At 34.0% G+C, this 26,853-nt stretch overlaps 1 long non-coding RNA gene across 1 annotated transcript; it reads right to left on the bottom strand.

Moving 5' to 3' along the window:
- Positions 1 to 618: 618 nt before the first annotated feature.
- On the bottom strand, positions 619 to 9,059 carry LOC141491933 (uncharacterized). The gene is made up of 3 exons (XR_012469806.1): positions 8,962 to 9,059; positions 6,357 to 6,531; positions 619 to 702 (listed from the first exon to the last, which is right to left on the bottom strand). It is a non-coding gene; the product is annotated as an uncharacterized LOC141491933 (long non-coding RNA).
- Positions 9,060 to 26,853: the final 17,794 nt, after the last annotated feature.

Below are 26,853 nucleotides of genomic sequence, written 5' to 3'. Positions count from 1 at the left end.
AACAAAAATATTTATAGCACTTCTTTTTGTGGTGGCTAAGAATTCAAAGTGATGCCCATCAATTGGCAAATGGCTAAACAAGCCATGGTTTATTATTATAATGGAATATTATTGTAATATAGGAATTGACTAGTAGGATGATTTTTAGATAAACCTGGAAAGACTTACATGAACTGATGAAAGAGAAAGTGTACAAAACTAGGAGAGTATTGGACACAACAGCAGAATTGTTTGATGAGGAACTATGAATGACTTAGTTATTCTTAGCAATATAGTGGTCAAAGACAAGCCCAAAGGACAAATGATAAAGCATATTATCTGCCTTCATAGAAAGAACTGATATTGATTGAATACAGACTGAAGTATGGTATTTTTCATATTCTTTCTTTCATTTTTTCAATTATTCATCTTTAGTACAAAATGACTAATATGAAAAGTTTTATGCAATTGTACATGTATAACCTACATTTTATTGCTTACCATCTCAAGGGAGAGAGAGAAAAGGAGGGATAGAATTGAAGTTGAAAACTTGAAAAAAAAGAATTATTCTTGACCATGAGGTACAATCTACCTTTGCAATGTAGAATAGGAAAGAGTATAGGCTCTGGAATCAAGAAGACATAGGTTCAAATTCCATGTTGGATGCTTGCCAGTTTTGTGACCCTGGGCAGATTGACTTCTCTGGTCCTCAGTTGTTTTTATCTGTAAAATTATGGGGATATATCAAATGGCCTCTGGGGTTTCTTCAACTCTAGTACTATGTTTCTATGATTTGATTCAGTTCTTTCAGAATTTTGGTTCCATTGGCATAAACTTGGAGGATGCCAAAATAGGTTGCAAAACGATTAGAAGAATTGGATGACAATTACATGGGAATGACTGACATGGATGGTTAGTTATCTATATAATTATAAGCAATACTAAGATTAATTAGATCCCAAATACAATAAAATACTGGAATGATGCTATTTCTATAGATCTATCCCCATTCTATGACTTCTACACACTGCAGTTTTCTCTGACCAAACATTTAATTTCTAAAATATACTGAAAGAAAAATGAAGGGAATTGATTCAAATTGACAAAAATATGAAATATCCAAATTGATAAATAATCAAGGATATGAAAAAAGCAATTTTCAAGGGAAGAAATTCAAACTATGAATAGTCATAAAAATGCTTTAAATCAATAACAGAGAAATACAAATTAAAAGAACTATGATATTTCAGCTTACACCCATCTGATTGGTAAAGCAGACAAAAACAGGAAAACTGACAAATATTGCAAGGATTTGGCAAAACAGGAACATTCATGTACTGTTGATAGTGCTGTGAATTAATGCAACCTTCTGGAAAGTAATTGGTACTATGATCACCATGTTTCTAAACTGTGCACACCCTTTGAAACAGAAGTATCACTTATAGTTATATAACCAAAGAAAGGAAAAGAATTTACATATATATATATATGTATATGTATATATATATATATATATATATATATATATATATAATACTTATATAGGTTGTTTTTGTGATTGCACAGAACTGGAAACTAATGGGATGTTTGTAAATTGAGGAATGACTGACCAAATTATTACAAGGAGAAAAAAAATGGACTATTATCAAAATTTAAGATCTTATGGAGATAGTTTCAGAGAAATCTGGGAAATGTTGAGCAAATGAAGTAGAAAGAAGTAACCATAGACAGGCAAACAATTTCTACAAAAACATTGTGAAGATTTTCTCATTTGATTTTGAAGGATTAAAAACTCTGATCAACATAACAACCAATCATAATTCCAGAGAATTAACAATAAAACATGTTAAGCACCTTCTAATACAAAGGTGATAGATTCAGGAAACATATTAAAACATGTATCTTTAGTACATTTGGGGAAAAGTTTTTTTTTTTTTCTGCTTGACTCTGTATATTTGTTACAAGGCTGTATTCTTCTCCTTTTCTCAATAAGAAAAGGAGTGGTTTGCCAGAGAGAGAATTCTGTCAATTGAAAAAAAAAGTTAAATTAAATTTAAAATAGAGAATATCCTTCTCCCTCATGTCTAACCAGCTCACTGAATCAGGTTTAGAATAATTTTGTCATGGAGAACTTTTGCCACCACATTATGATATGTGTTTTTATGTGCTCAGTTGTACTTATAACAATAGTCCCAATCTACTTCTAGGAAGGCAACTTTGGGGTACATTGCTTTCTCAGCAATTGCCTATGGCTGCTCATCACTGTTTACTAAAAGAGGCAATATTTAGGAAGAAGGTACAAAAGAGTTTCCAGCCCTCAGATGTCTTTTAACAATGATCAGAACAGGTTAATGTGGGGAAATTGATTAAAAAAATAAAATTTTAATGTGGAGAGATAAATAAGACCTCATAGTTCCTGGAATATCATGGAATAAAACTTTTGATTAGAATAAGATGATACAAAATATATCTTGTTCAAAGAAATAGAAGCCTATAAAAGGTAGAAAGGATTAAGTAGAATTATGTCAGTATTCTAGATGAGGATTTTAGAACTCTGAGATTTCACTAGGATGGGTACTTATATTACTCATGTGTATCACAATGCTTATACAACTTAGATAATGATCATCAAGAATTATTGTATTCAACAAATTCATCTAAATCCATACTCAAAACATTTTCAGTTTGGTAGGATCTTTTGTAGCTTAGGCTGTGCTAGCACAAATTTTTGGAATCCAGAGTCATCTCTGCAGTACCACAAGTTACTGCAATAACTCCTTATTGGAGGATCAAGAAAAATATTCACTAGAAATACATGAATGTGAAAGGAAAAGCAAAGTGAATAATGTTTTGGGGAAGCAAAACTAAACTTGAAGCAGAAGTGAAGCTGGCAACTACTTAGTTAAAAAAAAAGAAATGTATGACATGTTAGTAACACAGATGACAAAATTTTAATGGAACCACAATATAGTCATAGTAAAAGATTTCTGCTTTGCAGCAGAAATCTTCTTATAAAATTATTTTAAATGAGGGTTTACCTCATAAATCCTCAACTATTCTATATATGTCTAGCAAGAAACAGCAGGAAAAGCTAGAAAGAGAAATCCCATTCAAAGTAACCTCAGACAATATAAAATATTTGGGAGTCTATTTCCCAAGACAGACTCAGAATCTTTTTGAAAACAATAATAAAACACTTCTCACACAAATTAAATCAGATTTAAATAACTGGTCAAATATCAAGTGCTCATGGATAGGTAGAGCTAATATAATAAAAATGATAATTCTACCAAAACTAAACTATCTGTTTAGTACCCTACCAATCAAAATTCCAAAAAATTACTTTAACGAGTTAGAATAAATTGTAAGTAAATTCATATGGATAAATAAAGTCAAGAATTTCAAGGAGCTTAATGAAAAAAAGTGCAAAAGAAGGTGGCTTAGCCCTACCTGATCTAAAATTATATTATAACGTATCAATCATCAAAACTGTTTGGTATTGGCTAAGAAATAGATTGGTGGACCAGTGGAATAGACTAGGTGTAAAAGCAGGAGATGATTATAGTAATCTGCTGTCTGATAAACCCAAAGAGTCCAGCCATTGGGATAAAAACACACTCTTTGATAAAAATTGCTGGGATAATTGGAAGTTAGTATGAAAGAAACTTAGATTAGACCAACACCTCACACCCTTTACCAAGATAAGATCCAAATGGTTACAGGACATAGACATAAAAAACAATACTATAAGCAAATTAGAAGATCAAGGACTAGTCTACCTGTCAAATCTATGGAAAGGGGAGCAGTTTATGACTAAGGAAGAATTGGAGAACATCACCAAAAACCAATTAGATGATTTTGATTACATTAAATTAAAAAACTTTTGCACAGCTAAAACCACTGTAACCAAGATCAAAAGAAATGTAGTAAATTGGGAAACAATCTTTACAACTAATGATTCTGACAAAGGACTCATTTCTAACATAAACAGAGAACTGAGTCATATTTTTAAAACAAAAAGCCATTCCCCAATTGACAAATGGTCAAAGGATATGCAAAGGCAATTTACAGATGAAGAGATCAAAGCAATTCATAGCCATATGAAAAAAAAATGCTCTAAATCATTAATTATTAAAGAAATGCAAATTAAAGCTTCTCTGAGGTACCACCTCACACCTCTCAGATTGGCCAATATGACCAGGAAGGATAATGATCATTGTTGGAAGGGTTGTGGGAAATCTGGGACAATATTACACTGTTGGTGGAGCTGTGAACTCATCCAACCCTTCTGGAGAGCTATTTGGAACTATGCCCAAAGGGCAACAAAAATGTGCATACCCTTTGACCCGGTAAAAACATTACATGTACAAAAATATTTATAGCAGCCCTGTTTGTGGTGGCAAAGAAATGGAAATCAAGTAAATGTCCTTCAATTGGGGATGGCTTAGCAAACTGTGGTATATGTATGTCATGTAACACTATTGTTCTATTAGAAACCAGGAGGGACAGGATTTCAGGGAAGCCTGGAGGGATTTGCATGAACTGATGCTGAGTGAGATGAGCAGAACCAGAAAAACACTTTATACCCTAACAGAAATATGGGAGTGATGATCAACCGTGAAGGACTCACTCATTCCATCAAACAATCGGGAACAATTTTGGGCTGTCTGCAAAGGAGAGTGCCATCTGTATCCAGATAAGGAGCTGTGGAGTTTGAACAAAGTGCAAGGACTATTCCCTTTAATTTAGAAAAAACAGATATCTTATTGTCTGATCTTGTTACCTCTAAGACTTCTCTTCTCTTTAAGGATATGATTTCTCTCTCATCACACCCAATTTGGATCAAGGTACAACATGGAAACAAAGTAAAGACTGACAGAGTGCTTTCCGTGGGGGGGTGGGGGGAGTGAAGTAAGATTGGGGGGGAATAGTAAAACTCAAATAATATCTTTAATAAAAATAAATTTAAAAAAAAGAAAATTATTTTAAAGTCAGAAGGCATTGCTTTACTTATCTTGTTGTGTAGCCTATACTCCATGATAATAAGTTACAAAAAATATTCAGAGAACATTTGACTAAGGATGAAGGACTAAGAATTTTAAAAGAAGTTACTCAAGAGAAATGGGAGGTTTATAAGAAATAAATTCTTATGACAAAGTCAATCATCGAATTCCCCACCAAAGTGGGGAAGCACAGCAGAGTAAAAAGAAAGCTAGATTTGGAATCAGGTGACCTTGTGAAAATCTTAGCTCCACTGTTTACTACCTGTATGACCTTGGGTAAATTGCTTAGCTTCTTCAGAGTCAATTTCCTCATTTGTAAAATGAAGGACATGCACCTAACAAAAGTCTCTTCTAATACTAAACTACGATTCTATAGTCTTGGGAAGAAATAATGGTCTAAAAAGAGTTATGTGACTTGATAGGTAGCTTACTGATGAACTCATCATATTTTATTTTGGGGGAAAGCAATCAGGGTTAGGTTGCCTAGGGTCACATTACTAGTAAGTGTCTAAGACCAAATTTGAATTCAGGTCCTTTTGACTCCAGGGTTTGTGCTCTATCTACTGTACCATCTAGCTGCTGTAGTTTAGCAGATTTTAAAAAGACTTGTATAAAAGACAGAAACAATGACATCCTAAGGATGAATATAAAAGCATGCCATCATTTTTTTAAATAGTATACGGACAGCTAATTTCTATACAAGTTGAGTCTTATGCACATATACCTGATAACAAAAGACTACTTAGGATAAATGTATGTTAATAGATTGTAGAAAATAACTTTTAGATCCATTATTTGCTCTGCTTTTCATTATTATGAAAAATTATTTTCAGACTGCAAAGATAAAATCAAAATATTAAAAAGGTTCAGTATAAGATGTAATGAGAGGGCACTTAACTACTCTAATTAGTTTAAATTAGATGAATTTTTTTCTCAGGATACAGCAAAAACTTGTAGATGTTAATTTTAAACCAATATTGATTGTCTGATTATTTGTGGAGAATGAACGAAGTACTAGAAGACTGGAGAGAGGCATTTGTTCTGATTTTCCAAAGGAAGAATATGAATTCTGCCAACTATAAACAAGCAAGATTCTGAGAAAAACAACAGTTAAATTTCAGAAGAAAATTTGGACAATGATCATTTTTGCTCTGTTAGAAAGGATAGTGGCAATCACTCTGAGCCAGGACAAATTCAATAAATAAAACAAATCGCACCAGATTAAATTCACATTCTATTTTTGGACAGTTACTAGACTTCTAGATCAGTGAAATATCACAGATTTATTATGAAAACTAAATTTCAGCAAGATAAATCACTCAATAACATTGTATTCATAATAAAGAATCACGAGATAGATAACAGTTCAATTACCTGCATTTAGAAGTGACGAAGCAAATGGATACTAGTGCTGATTAATGGTTTAATGCCATTCTTGAGGAAGGTCTTTAGTATCATTCCATATACAAGACCCTTTTCTGTTAAACTGTTATCACTGTCTCTAATGAAGGCATAAAGGACATGATTTTCCAATTTTCTGGCCTTAAAGCTGGAAAGAAGAATTAATATGATGGATGACAAAATAATAGAATCATAGTAGTTAACATTAGATGGAATTTTAAAAATCATTCCAATCATACACCTTAGTCAAGAAAGCTAAAGTGATACGTTCAAAACAAAACCATTGCCAACAAGATTAGAAGGAACTAGAAAGATGGGAAACAGTGTTTATATCAAGAATCTCTAATAAAGAATTGTTTTGACGGGGTAGAGGCATGAATGTCATGTAATTTGTCACCTGAAGAAGAGCTTATGTTTATTTTGCTTGTCCCCAAAGAAGACAACTAAGAGAACCAAATAGAATCAATTATTATATCAATATATATTTGTGCTCAGTATTAGAACTTACTCATAATTGGAACTACCTAATTAGTGAATGTATTCAAAGCATGGCCAGTTTTTGATGATGTTGAAAACATTTATGCATTGGAAAGTCGGAGGAAATAACTTCTGATGTCTGTTCCAGTTCCGATGTGATGATTCAACAATTTACTGGTTTTTGTGTATCTAGGCATTATCATATACTTGGCAATATTTTCCCCAGACTGTTTCATAGAAATGTCATTCTCCATTGATCATAAGAAAATAAAGTTTGTACACAGCACCTCATATATTTTGGAACCAGTTTAAATCAATTAGTCAATCAACAGACATTTATTAAGCTCTATGTGCTAGGTACTGAAGATTACAGAGGCAAAAATGAAATGTCTTCTTTTAGTGCCTTCAAAGAGTATACTATGTATTGACAGAGATACCATGTACATATATAATTACGGGAAAATATGTCAAAACTAAACAATTAATAATTTAAGAGTGAACTACCAGGAAAGGATGGAATAAAGTAATCTTCCAGGGAAAAAAAGCATGGAATTTTTTTGAATCCCTTTGTCATATGAAAAATACGTAAGAAAATATAGCCAAAAAAGGACAAAAACACTTGAAAACTTATTATTTATTAACAGAAAATTAAATACTTTAACTGCAACACTGACTGAGTTGTTGATCAAATCATTTATAAGGCATATATAGTGTCTTGTCTTTGTAGGGTAAATGATACATGGGTAGCGTAAATTTAAATGAACACACAATATTGTCTGAGTTTGTGAATTTGTATTTTTTTACTTATAAATACCCTTGATTTTGACCCAGAAGTCTCAATTATCTTTACATTACAGAATGAACTAAACTATTTCTAGTTTGCCCTACAGGCCACAGAGAATTTTCCTCATAATAATCCTTTGTAGTTATTCACATCTGAGAAAAATTTGAGGCTTAGGGAGACTGAATGTCTTTACTGTGAATATATAACTAGAAACTGTTAAGAATCTGGACTTGAACTCAGTTCTCTTGACTTTAGGTTTTCTGATCTTTCTATGGAATAACTCTTCCCAATCTTGTCCTAACTATAATTACCAAATGTTAGTTGGTCAAGATAGAAATTATACTGTCTTCTAATCTAATGCCTTCATTGTATAGATAATGAAATTGAGGCCAAAATGTTTTGTGATTTGTTCAAGGTTACTCAACTAGTGAATGGAAGATTAAATTCTAGAACTCAAGACTCCTGACTTCTGTTTCATTTTTTGAAAATCAGTTTCACCTGTCTTAGAAAACAAATTCCTAGTAGACCTGGATTGTTATTTAATTCACTTTGTTCTCTTGTATTTACACATATGGAAATTAAAAGGCTTTTTTCTTTAGTAATCTTAATGTATATTGATAAACTGTATTTTAGTGACATTTTTAAGACAAAATCTAACTGGACTTTGTGATTTCAAACATTGAAGTCCCACAGAATGATCATTCATATTTCAAAATTAGAGATGCCCAATAACTGTAAATAGAAACTTATTTTTCCATAATTTTTATAATATTTTATAAAATAAGTTCCCCATATCTCAGTTCTCTATGGAAAAGATGCTTACGTAAGCTGAATGAATCATAGTTTTGTTTAAATTGATTCTCTATGACTTCAGTTGACACTGGCAAATGTAGATAATGGGAAAATCTGAACAATACAAAATATGTGCTCTCTGATAAGTGGAATATGTAACTGACTGGCAAGTCCTTCCTTTCATTGGCACTACTTAGGCATTAAAAACGTCATAGTTCTAGAACTGGGACAAACTTCAGCAGTCATCTAGTTTAGCTACATCATTTTATAGATAAGGAAAATGATACTCAAAGACATTGAGTTTTAAGTGTCTTTGCCCAAAGCCAAACAGTTTTTAAATGTGAGGTATGGAATTTGATCCTAGGAGCAAGACTTGAGAGTCATTTCTCTTTACATTGTGTCACAGAACAAGATCCCTCCCCTGAGTAAAATAATTTATATTTTTTTCCTTTCTTCTTAATTCTTTGTTTCAAGTCCTGTCTATAACACAAAAACTAACCTTATAACCCTGGGAATGGCACTTACCTTGCCAGTTCTCTAGCTAAACTTCAAGCCAGGTTTTTACACTCTCTTCTTTAATCCTCATCAAGAAGCTTCTTTATTCTTTTTTCTGCCATTAGAGTGGTAATATCTGCATATCTGAGATTGTTGATATTCCTCCTGGCATCTTTAATTTCCATCATCTGGATCATCCATCTCCCACCAGTCCTGCATATGGAAGAAGACAACTTCATTAAACACCACTTTAATTATGTCATTCCTCCACTCTATTGTCCATTTCATAAAGTTCAAATTTCTTGGCCTGTTTTTCAATACATTTAATGTTATTCTTCAGTTGTTTTCAGTGCTGATTCTTTGACTTCATTCAGGGTTTTCTTGTAGAATGGTTTGTCATTTCCTTCCCCAGCTCATTTTACAGATGAGAAACTGAGGCAAACAGGATTAAATGATTTGCTCAGGTTCACACAACTAGTATAGGTAAGGTCAGATTTGAACTCTTGACAGATCCAACATTCTATCTATAGTGCCATCTTGATGAACTATTTTCAAAGTATTTATCAAAATTCATTTCTATATTCAAGCAGGCACATTTTTCTCAAATTATTCAGGTAAGACTATTTATTGTCTACCTTACTATATCCTTTTCTGCTTTCTTGCTGATGCCATTGAACCTGACTTTTCCCTTTTTTGCTTAACAAAACTATAATTCTTTAAGACTAAACTTATGTCTCACTTCCTCCAAGAAGCCCTTCTTTACTACTTCAAACTACAGATATCTCCCTTTCTTGAACTTATTATATCTAGAAGCAGTGATAAGGATGATAATGAGATGCTCAATCATACTATGTGAAGTAAATCTTGAGTATAATTATTACAGTTCCCATTTTACAGATGAGGAAACTGAGGGCCACAGAGGCTGTGAAATACTATACAAACATTTGAAAAGTTAAGATTAAAACACAGACCTTCTTGCTCCAAAAACAGCACCATGAAGTTTAATACTTAATTGTCTTCTAATTGTTTAATGTGTATAAATATTATTTCCCCAGATAAAATAAAATTTGTTTGAGACTGATCAAAACATTGCCATATTGTTGAATGGAAACCATTCCAAATTTCATAATAGAAATGAGTGAGATTGTGACATTGGTGGTTGCCTCTCCCCATGGATTTTCTTTACCCCAGCTCCAACAAAGATAATTGACCACCCAATATAAATCTCCTTCCAGCAATTTGAAATACATGTGAGTTTTTCTGTGCATATCTTTTACTCTAAACAATCGTAGAAAGAACAAATAAAATGTCAAGTATCTAAACAAAAAAATGAGTTGTGTTGTATTAGTAACTGTTTTTAGATAATATATATGTTTTTTATATATATATATGTATATATATATATACATATATATATATGTATATATATATATATATACATATATATATATGTATATATATATATATATACATATATATATATATAAAAGAGAAAATGAATAACCACATTGCCTAGGAGCAGTTATGCTATTTAGGCAAATATAAAAGTAGTTACATGCAAGTAATTATATTTGATTGTTTATTACTTGGGCTTCTAATATTTTATCTATCCATTACTTAGTTGATAATGGTAAAAATCACATACCAGAAATTATGATTCATTTATATATATATATTTTAGTTTCATAATTTTTATGATCTGTGGCTTTTGTAGGAAATTTTATGAGTCTTTTTGATTTGACTGGAAATCAAATGTGATTGGTTAATGATCCAACCCAAAGCTGAAAATGTCTTTTCTTAATTTGCCTATCATTTCTCTATATCACAGTTAGTTTTATTTCACTTTAAATTTTCTTATTAGGCAAGGAAGACTGGTCTATGTTTTGCAGTCTTTTAAAAAAGATCTATCGGCTTTTATTATTTGCCAACTCATTAAGAAAGGTCTTTGAAAAAATTAAAAGGTATAGAACTTGGTGATACCAAGGATCTACTTGATAAATAGTACATCCTCTTATGAAGAAGAATAATAGCTCCCTACCTTGGTGTTTGTTGTGAGGCAAAATTCAAGGATCTTTTGGAAAAACATTGAAATGCAATGTTTATTTTCAAGCTTATCATTTGAGCACTTATTCCCTTCTGGTAAGGCAAATTGCTATTCAGGTTGTAGAATCAAAGGTAGTGATGTTGTTGTGAATTTTTTAATCAGAAGTTATTGAGTGAAAATTAAAATAGCAGGCATTGTATTTCTAAATTTCCATCGGCATTTTAATTTTTGTTACAGATCATGGATTTTGACTTGGAAGAGATCTTAGAGCTCAGCTAACCCAGTCTTCTTTCCATTTTAAAGATGAGGAAATAGAGTCCTAGAGGAGTTAAGTAGTTTATTCACGGTCAAGTATCATAGTTAGACTTTTTATTCACTTTCAAATCCAATTTTCATTCCACTGTTTTAGTCTGCTCCCTAACTGTAGAATGAAGCCAACTCTATTTGAAAGAACATTCTGCTCTTCAGCAAAGACAGCTTTTCTTGCAATATCCATAATGGGTTTCATTTTCTTTCCAATTCAGCATATAAGATGAAAGCAAAAGAAGGAAGTCCAGTAAAATATGAGCTTTCAGGAATTAATACATGCCAAGTGATGCATTAACTTAATTGGCCTATATTAATAGAATGAATTAGAGTACTATGATGGGGCCTTATGACGTACCTCAAGGCAGATTTGTTGTCTAAATTCAGGAGAAAATGATCCTGTGAAATATCCCACTCTCAATTTTTAAAAATGGAATAGAATGTTCTATAAATTCTTTTTATCTGTGCATCCTGCCTTTCATTTAATCTTAACGCAAGAATAGAATTGCACATGTCTATATATTGATTGAAACCAATTGGTAAAATTAGGCTCATGTCAAGAGTAAACAATAATTTCAGCATACAGTGTCCCAGAAGTATTAAAGCAGTTTAGACTTCAAAAACTATGAAGCCTATAATGTTCTAAGCCTTTTGGGAGAATGAGTTGAAAATAATGATAGCTAATATTTACACAGTATTTACTATGTGCAAGGCTCTTAAGTGATTTCCAATTATTATCTCATTTGATCCTCACAACAACTCTAGGAGATAAATGTTATTATTATTCTCATTTTGCAGATGAATAAATTGAAATGAAATAACTTATCCTTGGTCACAGTTCATACATGCCAGAGGCTAGATCTGAACTCATGTCTTCCTAATTCCAGGCCTAGTACTCTCTCCAGTGTGCCACCTAGTTGCTCCCATTTTAAAAATGGTACGGAGACCATTTTGAATATCCAAACAAGCCAAAGGAAAGAGGGTAATATATTTATGTTTTTCCTAATTCCAAGGCCAGTTTTGAATCCCCTTATTAACTGTAGTGAAATTACTGAGAAGTTCTCGGCTATTTTCTGATTTAAATTTCTATATTTTCTGTTTGGTTTTTTGTTAGTTTGTTTGTTTGTTTGTTTTGCAAGGCAATGAAGTTAAGTGTCTTGCCCAAGGCCACACAGCTAGGTAATTGTTAAGTGCCTCAGGCCGGATTTGAACTCAGGTACTCCTGACTCCAGGGCTGGTGCTCTATCCACTGGGCCACCTAGCCTCCCCCATTTCTTTTTTTTTAATTGAACCTGTGGTTTCATTTATAAAGGGAATTTATAATGAAAAACTCCCTCAAAAATGCAGAGAATTTCTTCATAGGCAATTTATACAAGTTATCTGGGATCACTGAGTTGTTAGGCAACTTATCCAAGATCATATAGCCATCATGAGTCAGAAGAAGTCTTCTTAACTTTGAAGACAGTTACCTATCCATTATGTCACATCACCATGAAATTATGCCAGACTATTTTTCTTTTATTAGGCTCTACCCAAAGAAAAAACCACTTGTCATTACAGATGAAGAATAGACCTTGAAGATGGAAAGACCTGAGTTCAAACCTCACTTCCAACAGATACTGACTGTGTGACTCTGACATAGTCCCTTAACTTCTTAGTTCCTTAGACAGTTCTATAGGATTAAATATTATTGAGCTGTGTCCAACATTCATTAAGAAATAAAATTCCTAACTCCAGAGTTCTTTTAGCAATAAAATCACAGATCCAGTCTTTTATTTTCTAGGAGGACTTTCCCATTTCCTCTTGATGCTAGCGTTTTCCCTTTCCTCATTTACTTCCTATTTATCCTGTCTATAGTCTGTTTGTGTGTATCTGTTTGCCTGTGGTCTTCTCCACTAGACTAAAAACTCTTTCAAATCAGGGTTTTTAACTCTTTTTTGTTAATCCTCAGCATTTAGCAAAGTCTGATAGGTATTCATTAAATGTCGATTGACAATTTAATATTCCTGTCCTCATCTCATAGTAACTCTTGGGTAATTAAAAGAATGTACAGTTGTCTCTCTCAGTATTCCTGGGGGGCTAGGAGCCCATGAATATAAAAAATCTTGGATAACTCTAGGCCCCCTTCCCAAACCTTTATTTTAAATAATTCTTTAAATAATTTATTTTAAATGAATATTTTAATTTTCACTCAATAACTTCTGATTAAAAAATTCACACCAACATCTCTACCTTTGATTCTACAATAATTTAAATAATAATATTTAAATAATTTTAAATAACATATTTAAAATAAATAAAACAGTATGTTATACCCATTAAAAATGCTACATTTCTACACAAGAGAGATTAGTATCTTACATACTATACAGAGTCTTTGTAGCCACAGTTGTAGCTTCAGCAACTGCTTCACAGATTTTCTTTCACAAAAAGAACAAGATACAACTGGAAAAATCATGTGAGTGAGTCTGGACAGTAGACAGTGGAGGCATTCCCAATGAGAGTACCTAGCCCATCATTTTTAGTACATCGAAACTTTTAACAAAATTTAATTGTTTATAATAAATTTATGTATGTATATACATGATATAAATGATAAAATAGATAATAATAATAATTGGCATTTATACAATTATAACTTAATAACTGTGTTAGCTTTCTTTGCCTAGTGCATCTCCAAAAATTTCTATTTAATTATCAATGGTCAACCAAGAAAAACCAAAACCATGAATGCAAAATAGGCAAATATCAAAGGATGATTATATTTTATAGCCAATAATACTTTTAAGTCAAAGATATCACAAAGCTAGTTTACACTAAATTGTTTTTAAAATTTCTCTCCTGTTAGAAATTTCTCTGAGTCAACCTATATTTGAAGTCAGTCAAAAAGACTGGATAGATAAATATATAAAATGAAACAAAAAACATCATGTTCAGTAGGTGCTTAATTAAAAGGTGGGGTAGTAATTTAATTAAAAGGTGGGGTAGTAATTTCATTTCTCTATGCTAAAAGGTACTGTTTGGAGTGAATCTAGTTGTGAGGAGTTTTATACTTTTCAGTAAATAGATGCCTTTTATAGCTTCCTCTGGATTTTTTCTTCTACAATAGTGTTTAAGGGAAAAACTGTAACTCTAAGCTTAGGAAAACTCGGGATAATGACTTCAGCATTCAGATTTGAAAGAGAGCAATTCCAAGAACGACTTTTATACTGAAATCCCTATACCTGGATGATAAAAGATTAAAAGTTGGATGTGTTTCCATAGTAATATTCTTAGAGTTGAAAGCAAATCTCTTTTATTAAGGGAGGATTCCACATCACAATAAAAACAATGAATTACAAAAGAACATTTGACTCAGAATCTGCCTATAAGGTTAGATTTAGAATAAATTAATGACAGTTAAGGAAAAATGAGATATGCCAATTGTACCTAGAGTTTATTCACTAAATCACTATATATACATATATGTATGAATATATCTGTGTATATAATATATATATATATATATATATATATATATATATATGAATTTAGGAGAAGAAAAAACTAATGGCATAGCAATTAGTATTTTATATTGAATGTCTAGAGAGGTTAGCACAACCACTTTTTGTATTAGCAATCTACCTAAATTAAGTGATCTGTTGACTTTGGAGAGGTGATGATATTAAATAATAGCTGAATCTTCAAATCTAAAATTACTCATTAGCAGCAAACATCACATTTCCATTTATCATAGGCCATAGAATTATAGAGCTGGAAGGGAGTTTGGAGAATCCAACCCTTTCGTTTTTATAGATGAAGACAGCAGAACCAAAGTGGGATCAAATGATTTTTTCAAAGGTCCAAAATAACAATTAATTATGGCTCAAGTCAAGTCAGAATATATTTAAAATATTATATATAATATATATTTAACATTATATATAAATTAGATTATTTTAAAATAATAAACTATTTTATAAAATAGCTATAAAATATTATAAAATAATAATTATTTTTTATACAACAGAGGCTGATACAGTTGACAATAAACCATTTTATAGACTGACACATTTATATTCACTTGTTCTAAATATATTCTGAATATATCCTTAACTTAGTGTGTAATCTGTAGAACTTTTACCCCCTTCCCCCATTTCCCATAGGAAGGAGTTTTTGGTTTTCTGTCTACTATAAAGTTTAAACTTCTCATCCTGACCATACAAGGTCACTCCTCTTCTAGATCCTTGCTTTGTCACTACTTGCAGCTATGCTTTTCTAATTAGATTAGCCATGTGGTTTTTGTTGTTGTTGTTATTTTTTTTTTGCCTGTATAAACTCTGTCTGCAATAATGATCTCTTGATTGTGGCTCAGGATAGAATACTTGATCTCTCAATTCCTTTATTGTCAGGGAGCCAGACTTCCTGTGCTTTTTTTTTGCTACTTTATTCTTTTTCCCTATGAAAACTTCACTAAGTATATCCTGTCCCAAGGGGAGAGTGATCTTTCCCCTTTTCTCATTTTCACCACATTTCCCATGAATTCATTTGTTTATTCATTTATTTATCATTTATTTATTTAACCATTCTTGTACATTTTTCTCACTTTCCCTTTGATCAGTTATTTGTTTAGCTGCCCTTTTCCAATTAAAGTACTGGATAGAGCACTCTACTATGCTAATATATACAAGCAATGTATTCAACTATGTACCTTAGGTATAGATAGACTATGAATTCAGTTTCTAGATCGAAAGAAAGTGGGTTTAAATTCCAGATGTACAACTTTGCTGAAATCACTTAACTCCCCTTGTATTAAGTTTCTTTATCTGAAAAGTGTGTGTGTGTGGTGGGGGGTGATGAAATTACCTTTGAGGCTCCCTTCCAGCATGATTATCCTATGATTGAAATCAAGAATATAAAACAAAGGACCCTGGGGCCATGATAATTCATTTATTTTTCTGTTTTGGTAGGATATGACTGTTAACATGTCAAACTTAATGAGAAACTAGGAGCTAGTTTCTGAGACCAATTATTAGCCTCACTTATTTTTTGTTTATTCTCTCTCTCTCTCTCTCTCTCTCTCTCTCTCTCTCTCTCTCTCTCTCTGTTTGTCTCTCTGTCGTGCGCACTTGTTTTTTTTTTTTTGTAAAGCAATGGGGTTAAGTGAAATGCCCAAGGTCACCCAGTTAAGTAATTATTAAGTGTCTGAGTTCAGATTTGAACTCAGGTCCTCCTGACTCCAGGGACAGTACTCTATCCACCTAGCTTCCCCCTCTTTATTCTCTTTTGAAACTAGTTTGGAAGACTTCTGCATCTATGCTAATTACCCATTTAATGGTATCCTAACTTGGACCCTTGCTCTCCTTAGTTTTCCTAAAATATGTTTCTTTCTGCTCTAGGGTTTCTGCTTATGTTATTACTCCCATTTAAAATAAATGAAATACATATAACCAAATAGATAGTCTTCCCTTCTATAAGTCAATCCAATGCATGCTTCAAGATTTATACTGAGACCCAATTCCTCCAAGAGGCAATGTTCCTGCATATTCTAACTCACACAGAAATCTTGCTTGTTTCAGCAACCTTGCTTGTGCTTCATCTCCTTGAGGGTAAGAACAATTCCATTTTTCTTTGTATCCCTGCTTCCTAGCATAGTGCCTAGAATTAAGAAGATATCTGCTAACAGTTTGTTGAATGGAATTAACTTTATGAATTTCTTCTTATAGCTAATACTAGCCTATATATAACACTCCCATGCATGATACACTATCATAGTTTGCCTTATCTCCTTAATGAGACAATCATCTCATTATAGAAACTGTCTTTTTTTTCTTTTATGTTTTTCCACAGCACTCAATGCTTCATTGATGAATAGGGGGACTGAACCTGTGGTTTAATTGGTATGCAAGAATATCATGTGAGAAAATTCGCTCTATTCAGCAGCTTCTCAATAATTTATAATCTTCGGGGGGATAAAAACCTGAAGTCCTGAGAGGTAACGTGATTTTCCCAGTGTCACATGGCCACTCATGTCTAAGGCAGGACTTGAACCTGGGTCAGCCTAGCTAGCTCTGAAGCCAGAAGACAAAGCAAGCATTCAATAAATATTTGAAGAATTGAAATGGTATTGCAACTATCCAGTTTTTCACATGTTAATTAGATAATGCTATGAATCACTAAACCCATCAACACAGGCAATTCTTTCATGAGTCCTCTCAAACTTTATGATTATTATTCTCATCTCTGTAAAAGTCTTCAAAGGACCCATACAATATTCTAGGTTTTGAAATTCCCTTTGGTTTTGATACTGTTTAGTGGAAGGTAGGGAATGGGATGCCATCACAGTACTGGGACTCCCATCATTCACTCTTGTTTTGTTACTGGTTCAACTGCCTTTTATATTTTTTAATTTAATATTTATTCTCATTTTGTACAAATAATATTTTACATTAATAAAATATTCTTGTTTAAGAGTAAACGAAATACCTCCCCCCCAAATATAGACTTGCTTGAGTGATAAAGTAAAGGAGAGAGAAAAGAAATTAAAATTTAAAAAAATAATAGTAATAAGTGGAGGCATGGCCAGGGGGCGCAATGAATGGAGCACCAGCCCAGGAGCCATGAGCATCCAAGCCCACATCTGGCCCCCATACACCTAACAATCACCCACCATATGACATGCAAGCCACCTGAACCCCACTGCCCTGCAAAAAGCAAAAGAAAAAAAGAAAAAAAAGACTCAAAAATAAAATAAAAAAGTAATAATAGTAGAGGTGGCTGGGTGGTGGGCAGAGCATTGGCCCTTGAGCCAGGAGCACCCGAGTCCAAATCCGGCCTCAGACACCCAACAATCACCCTGCTCTGCGGCCCCAGGTGGGCCACCCAGCCCCATTCGCCCTGCAACCCTCCCCAAATAATAATAAAAAATGTGCTTGAGTCTTTGTTCCAATACCAACAACTCTGTCGCAGGTGGATCACATTCTTTATGGTAAGTCCATGGCAAAAGTTACTTCCATATTTTTCCACCATTGCCATTGCTGATCGCAACTCCCTCCTTTCATATTTCTCCACTACCATGTAATATATTTTCTTTCTCCTTTCACTGACTCTGTTGTAGGATAGCTGAGTGGCACAGCAGACAGATCCCTGGCTCTCGGGCCAAGAGGCCCCAAGCCCCCATACCACCCCTTAGGCCCAGCATCCACCCTGGCCCTATGGTTCCAGACAGGCCATCCAATCCCAGCCCCGTGCAAGAAGTAAAAAAGAAAATGTGTTATATCTGACCACTCTCTCCCTGTGGTCCATCCTCTCTTCCATCACTCACATCACTCCCCCTCCTTCTTACTCCAAATGTCTATACCCCATTGAGTATATATGTTGTTTCCTCTCCTAGCCACCTCTGATGAGAGTGAAGATTCCCTCATTCCCCCTTGCCTTTCCCCCTTCCATATCATTGCAAAAGCTCTTTGTAATAAAGAAAAATCTTATTATATGAAATATCTTGGCCTATTTTCCCCCTCTCCTTTATCTTTCTCCCATTACATTTCCCTTTTTTCTATTGAATCCATTTTTACACTCTATTTTATCTTCAAATTCAGCTTTTTCCTGTGCTTCAACTATAAAAGCTCCCCCTACCTACTCTATTAACTGAGAAGGTTTATATGAGTATTATCAGTGTTATTTTTCTATGCAGGAATACTTACAGTTCATCATCAAGTCCCTCATATTTTCCCCTACTCCTCCAATCTCTATGCTTCACCTGAGTCCTGTATTTGAAGATCAAACCTTCTGTTCAGCTCTGGCCATTCCAACAGGAACATTTGAAATTCCCCTGGTTCATTGAAAGTCCATCTCTTTTCCTAGAAGAGGACATTCAGCCTTGCTGGGTAGTTGATTCTTGGCTGCATTCTAAGCTCTTTTGCCTTCCAGTATATTGTATTCCAAGCCCTACAAGCTTTTAATGTAGTTGCTGCTAAGTCCTGTGCCATCCTGACTGCAGCTCCATGATATTTGAATTGTGTCCTTCTGGCTGCTTGTAATATTTTCTCTTTTGACTTTGGAGTTCTGGAATTTGGCTATAATATTCATAGGGGTTGGTTTTTTGGGATCTCTTTCTCAGTGGCATCAGTGGATTCTCTCCATTTATATTTTACCCTCTACTTCTAAAATATCAGGGCAATTTTCCTGTAGTAATTCTTTGAAAATGATGTCAAGGCTCTTTTCCTGATCATGACTTTCAGGTATTCCAATAATTTTTAAATTATCTTTCCTAAGTCTGTTTTCCATATCAGTAGTTTTTCAATGAGATGTTTCACATTTTCTTCTAATTTTTAATTTTTTTTTTGGTTTTGAAGTATTGATTCCTGATTTCTGGAAAATTCATCAATCTTCCTGACTAGGCTGCTGACTTCATTTTCATGTTTTTCCTGCATCTCTCTCATTTCTTTTCCCAGTTTTTCGTCTAACTCCCTCATTTGATTTTCAAAGTCTTTTTTGAGCTCTGTCATAGCCTGAGCCCAATTTCTGTTTTTCTTGGAGTTTTTAGATGCAGGAGCTTGTGCTTCCTCATCTTCAGACTGAGTATTTTGATCCTTTTGGGCTCATATGCAAAATATTTCTCAATGGTGTTCCTTTTTTTTTTCTCTGCTTGCTCATTTTCCCAGCCTGAGCCTGGTTTTGGGGTGCTTCCTGAGCTTTTGGGACACTCCCACAAGGGTCTCAGTGTGTGAGGCTCTGTCCTCCCTCCTGGTCTGGAAATGACCATATGTGCCCCCCTCTGCCATGGGGCTGAAGTGGGGGGGCTGCTGTTCTATGGGGGGGCCTAGACTGTGATCAGGATCTGAATGTGGTCAGAACCCCAGAGTCCTGTTCCAGGGACAGAGGACAGAGCTGGGCAGTCTCTCTCTCTTCACTCCCCTCCGTAGGCTCAGTGTGTTCATGCCCTGGGGGCTCCTGCTTACCAGCTCCCCCTGCTTCTGTTCCTGGTTCTGGGCTGCCTGGGCCATGCTACTCACTGTGTGCCCTGAAGGCTGGGTTTCACATGCTCACTCTGGCAGAGGTCCTCCCCAATGTTCCCCCAATTTGTGCCCGGTGCTCCCTGGGGCATATCTCAAGAGACTCCCCTGCTGCTGTGAGCCATGCCTCCCAGCGTCCTGGGGCTGTCTCCAGGAGGCTGAAGTTCTTTTACTCTGGCGCCACCCCTCTGGTGGGCTGCCCCTCCAACCCCAGGAAGCAGAGCCTTTCTGCTCTTTTCCAGGTTACCTTGAGTAGGAGAACTGCCTCACTGGGTCCCTCTGTGGGTTCTGTCTCTCGAAAATTTAGTTAGAGTACTTACTTTGTGAATTTTATGAGAAAGCACCTAAGACACGATCCATTCTTATTGCCATCTTGGCTCTGCCCCCCCTCAACTGTCTTTTTGATAATACATGTCCTTGATTACATATTTTGTGGCACTTTTTCCACATGCAAGTGTTAGTATATATTTTAGACTGCTCATACCCTTGCAATTTTGATTATTTAGGGAATGTGGTGTTGAATACATCTTAGACATAACTGAGAAATACTGTTGTTAAAAGTAAGGGCTTTTCATAATCCTCTCTGTTAATAAAGTTAAGCGCAAAATGGAAAAGTAGTATGTACTCTCCGTTACTCTCCAAAGCACTTTGGGTATTTGTTGGGGGAAATCTGCAATATCCACAAAAAGGTATCAGTTTTCAAAAGATGATTTTTTTATATATCAACAGACAGCTGGGGATCATTGAAAACAATGCAAAATATCCTAAATGAAATCCAGTATGAAGAATCTATTTTCCCAATTCAATTCTATATAGTCTATATGTGATCAGTTAGCCAACAAGAATTTTAAAATGCTTTCAATGTATCAAGCATTATGCTTGCTATTATAGAACCAAGATGAAAATGAAACAGTCCCTTCTTCAGGGAGATTGCATTCTATCAGAGAATAGAATATATGTGAGAATATATTATATATGTAATTTATATAAATATATGCAAATATAAGGTAATTTGGCAGGTGAAGGGTTAAAGCAGCTAGAGGCATCATACCAATTTAAGTGACATAGAACTTCATATTGTCTGACCCTAGTCAATAGCTTCATGAAAGCCAAAAAACCAGGTTGCTATATGAAGGTAGAATCTAGTAAGAAGTACATGCTACCAACATAATTTACGTGATTTTTCCTAGTGTTTCAAAGAACTAAATGTCAGTGCTACTAAGATATCCAGCAAGTTAATTCTAAAAGTGAAGTTAAATAAATACTACTTTTATAGACCTCTGAATTGTTTCGAAAAGTTACAGAAAGTAGGGTTATGTATTTGTGTGTGTGTGTGTGTGTGTGTGTGTGTGTGTGTTTTGACACCTCCAAAGGTCATAACCTTGCTGAAAAAGGACAGTTATAAAGAAAATTGAAAGGGGAAGCTAGGTGATGAAGTGGAGAGAGCACCTTCCCTGGAGTCAGGAGGACTTGAGTTCAATTCCAACTTCAGACACTTTATAATTGCCTAGCTGTGTGACCTTGGGCAAGTCACTTAACCCCATTGTCTTAAATAAAAATTAAAATAAATAAAAAAGGAAATTTAGTTTGATTAAATTGGTCTTTTGAGGGAATATGAAAGGTTATGTCAATTCTCTAACTTTCCATTTCTTTCCCATGAGGAGTCAGATAGTTGTATTTGGGCCATAAATAATTTCAAAACTTGGGAATCTTGACTTGGATTTGAAACATGGACCTTCATATGGTTTTTGCCATTTCTTTATTTGGGAAAACACTTTCTCTTTTATTAATGAGATTAACCAGAATAAAATGAATCATGACAATGACGAGTTTGTGCCTTCTTAGCACATTCTGAATTCACAAACATTGTCCAAAGAAGCGTCAGGTGAAGAAATATATGAGTACAATAAAATGAGCCTTCTCCTACAGCAGCCGGCTAAAGAGCTCTGAGGGTGACCCTGGCTAAGTGGTAAGGTAATTTTTCCTCTTAATTAAAAGAAAACAATGTCTTGTGGGATAAAATGTTTACTTACACTATTAGACATTTATTTCCTGTTTGTAAATGACATACATTTGAGAAAATGATTCATTTGGTTCTGCGAATTACCTTTCCTCCATTGAGTTTAGCCTCTAAAGAACCCATTGGTACTTTCACCACCTTTGAGATAATTTCCAATATACACTCTTGTGATGATCAGTTTCCAAAGGCTCTTTTGTTTCTTTTACTCCTTGTTTAACTAGGTTTTGTTTGGGGAAACAAATCTCATGCTTGTTGTTTTCCTGATGATTCAGATGAGATAGTCAACTTCAATGATTTTAGAACAAAAAACTGTAACAAAAATTTAAAAGAATCACATGAGGAATCTAGCAATCATCTAATATACTTGCTCACTTTTATTGATGAAGAGATGGGACCATAGAATTTAAAACCTTCTAGTGACTAAGTATCAGCGTGGATTTGTGTAGTATTACTATTTTTGAGGTCTTTGAGACTTGTTATCTAATTTTTTTTTCTTTTTATGTGAGGCAAATATGGCTGATATTCACTCCATTTTAAAAAGTAGAATTTGAGATCTAGAAAAATTAAGCAAGTTGTCTTGAGAGGTTAAGCTGGAACAAGAATACAGGCCTGACTTCTAAAATATTGCTCTTTTAATGTAATTATGGATTTCATTTTTGGCTTTTATAATATATAAACAGTTAAAATTTAGGTCTAAGTGAATTCAATCCCTTTTTTTCCTTCCTTCTTCCTTTCTTTCATTCCTTCCTTTCTTTCTTCCTTCTATCCTCCCTCCCTCCCTCTCTTCTTTTCTTCCATTATTCTTTCTTTCTTTTCTTCCTCCCTCCCTCCACAAAAATTAGAACATTTTAGACATTAGAAAATGACCAATATTGCCCCTTATTTCCTCTGATTAATCAATCACAATATTGGGCTGCAAGAGACCTTAGACTGAGGAAAGAGTGATAAACATGGAGTTAGAAGATCTCATTTATAATCCTACCTCTGGAATTTGCTGGCTGTGAAACCACTGGCAAGTCTAAAAGCTTTAGGGGCTTTTCTGATAGTATGAAGCTTGTAATATCTGCTTATGTAGGGCTACTGTGAGGCTCAGATAATGTAATATATAGAAAGCACTTCAAAAGTCTAAACAGAGTATTGCTGCTGCTCTGTTATTACTACTTCTAATACACTATCATTACTACTACTACTATTATTACTAATACTATTACTACCAATGATGATGATGATGATGATGATGATGATGACCTAGCCCAAATCCTTCACTTTACAGTTAAGAGATCTGAATCCCAGAGATATTATGTGACATATATAATTATGTAGTTATATGACTTACATGTTTATAGAAGTTATAAATATCAGATTAGGAAACTAACACCAGGTTGTTGGGTTTTTTAAAAACTTCAAATCTAGTATTCTTTCCAATTAACCATGTTGCCATGATGCCACTTCTGTTGTGGCATCAAGTCACTGAAAGGATTAGTTTTTTCTTAAATTTTTTTTTATTTATCTAAGGCAATAGATTTAAGTGACTTGCCCAAGGTCACACAGTTAGGTAATCATTAAGTGTCTGAGGCTGGATTTAACTCAGGTCCTCCTGATTCCAGGGCTGTTGCTTCATCCGCTGCGCCACCTAGCTGCCCCTGAAGGAACAGCTTGCAGATCCCTAGTCTAACCCTGAAATACTAGAGTATTCCAAGAAAGTGATAACAGGACCTTCACTCCAGAAGGGCTACAGCACTACTATAATATCCAAAATCAGGAAATAGGAAAATGGGAAAACAAAAAATAATCATACCATGATGAACTTTTATATTGGTAGGGATAGTCAAGACACAAAAGGCAAAAGTGAATGACCTTAGACAATACTTCACAGGAAAACACAACTTGGACACAAACTAGAATTCCTGAAAGAGATAAAAAAAGATTTTTAAAAAAGATTTTAAATGGTCCTTATAATTTAAAAAATGAATGGGAGATATGGAAGAAAGAATAACTTGGCTTTCACAAACAACAATCTCCCTGGAAATTCAAATGGTCCAAATAGAAGCTAAAGTCTCCCTGAAGCAACTAAAGATATGAAAACAAAGTCAAAAGACTAAAAGATACAAAAAACTGCAAGGTATCTCATACTAAAACTGAAATAGGAAACAGATCAAGGAGAAAAAAAAAATTAAACCTCACAGTACTATCTGAACACCTTGACCAAAATAGAAACCCTAACTTCATTATTTTTTTTAGGTTTTTGCAAGGCAAATGGGGTTAAGTGGCTTGCCCAAGGCCACACAGCTAGGTAATTATTAAGTGTCTGAGGCCAGATATGAACTCAGGTACTCCTGACTCCAGAGCTAGTGCTCTATCCACTGCACCACCTAGCCACCTTCTAATTTCATCCAAACAGAATAGTGCTCAGATCCCTTAGAACCAAAAAGTAAAGTGAAGAGGAAATAGAAAGAATTCACTGGTTGTTTCCTGAAAGAAACCTCCAAAGCATAACCTCCCAGAACCATCATAACCAAAGTCTAGATCTTACAGATCAAAGAAAAATAGCACAAACAACTTTAAAGAAAGAATTAAAGAATCAGGGATCACACATGATTTAGTGAACACCATATGAAGAAGTGAAGAACTTGTAATATATTACAAAAGGCAAAGGAAATAGGTTTACAACCCCAAAAACCTAACTTTCACAGCAAAATAAGATTGATGCTACAATGGGAAATGTATCTTTTATAAAACAGAGGACTTTAAACATTGCTAATAATATCAGAACTACAGAAATCTTTAAAGTACCAACACAGGAGCAAAGAGAAACATAAAATGGTAAACATGAATATGATAAAGAACTAAACAATAAACTACTTACATGCAAATTTGGCGAGATAAAACATGTGTCCCCTTTGATTTCTTTAATCACCCAAGTTCACATAAAGAGTATAATTAGGCAAGGCCTGGGACTGGTACCCTTATGCTTTGATGATCTTAAGAATGAAAGCAAGAGGAAAAAGAATACACTGGTGGAAGGAGGAAGAAAAAGAAAAATTAGGGAAAATTATTTCTCACAATCAGGGAACACAAGTAGGATGGGAAGAAGTAGCTGATACTTGAATTTCATATCTGATGTGTTCAAGGGAAGGTAGAATATACAACTCTGCATACACACACATATATATAGCTGGGTATAGAAATGCATTTCACTTAACAGTCAAGCAGGAGAGAAGAGGTAGAGGGGCAATTAAAGGAAGGGCAAATTAAGGGAGGAATTTAGCCCTAAGCAAAATCATTTTAAGGATGTACAAAAAATATTCACAATTCTTTTTGAGATAGCAAAGCATGGGAGTATCCATAAATTGGATAATAGCTATACTCTATAAATACAATGGAATATATCTGCTCAATTCTTATCAGTGTGATTACTGACTAGAATTCCTGAATACTGAGCATGCAATAGGCCACACATCTACTGAAAGGTAAAAGATTCAGAAAACAGAATGAGACAAATATATTTTTTAAGACAAGGTCAATATTGAAATTTGTTTTGTTTCTCTCTGTGAGTATGCAATGGGCTTTTTTTATTGAGGGGTTGAGTTTTTTTGCTGGGGTTTTTTTTTTTGGTAGTTGCCCCCTGTGTTTTGGGGTTTTGGTTTTTTTTTTTTGGTATTCTCATGAAGCAAGCTTTGGGGTAAAAGAGTGAGAAGATAGCAGTGGATGATTAAAACAAATATTCTATTTCTATATTTTATGTCATCTAGCTACCGTTCTGTCTTTCTGTCTGGTTATCTACCTATTTATCTAGGTGAAGGTGAGCTAGGAATGCTTTCTAGACATGGTCAGCCTATCCAAAAGCACAAAGAGAAGAAATGAAATATCATATGTGAGGTACATCAAGAATATCAGTTTGGTGGCTATAGAATATAAAGGAAGTAATATTCAACAATTCTGTAAAGATCCAGTGAAGTTACATTGGGAAGAACTATAAACACCAAACCGAAATTGCATTTTCTCATAAAGGCAAAGGGAAGTCACTGGAGCTGTCCTGAATATGGAAGCAATGACAGGCATGTGCTTTAGGACCATCAATTTGAAAGTTATATATGGCAGTTATAAAAGGGTTGGGATCTGTACTAGTAAAGAGAATATACCTGCTAAAGAAATTAGAGATCATTGAACAATAAAATATAACTTATATGGATAACTGGTTTTGCATGTAACATATAACACTATTCAATCATTCTAACTAATGTAATTTTTAGATGACAACTGAGAAATTTATCTATATTCTTTATTCATGTATAAAAACTCTAGATAATTATGCTATTAAAATCAAAAGTGCAAATAAGTTGAACTTAATCTTCTAGCATATATATTTTTTAGCAATCAGAACTACCTAAATGCACAGAAATATTAAGGGTCTTTCAAAACCACCTGAAAGTCAACATATTTTGAAAGAGGTCTATTATGAATGCAAATGCAAAGTTATCTACATTTTGATAGGTACAATTTTACAAAACTATTGAAATCCATTTGATGACACTTTAAAATATACAAGTTTTTAAAAA

The sequence above is a fragment of the Macrotis lagotis genome, chromosome 6 (genome assembly GCF_037893015.1).
Source record: "Macrotis lagotis isolate mMagLag1 chromosome 6, bilby.v1.9.chrom.fasta, whole genome shotgun sequence".
Taxonomy (NCBI): domain Eukaryota; kingdom Metazoa; phylum Chordata; class Mammalia; order Peramelemorphia; family Peramelidae; genus Macrotis; species Macrotis lagotis.
This window is presented reverse-complemented; position numbering and strand designations above follow the sequence as displayed.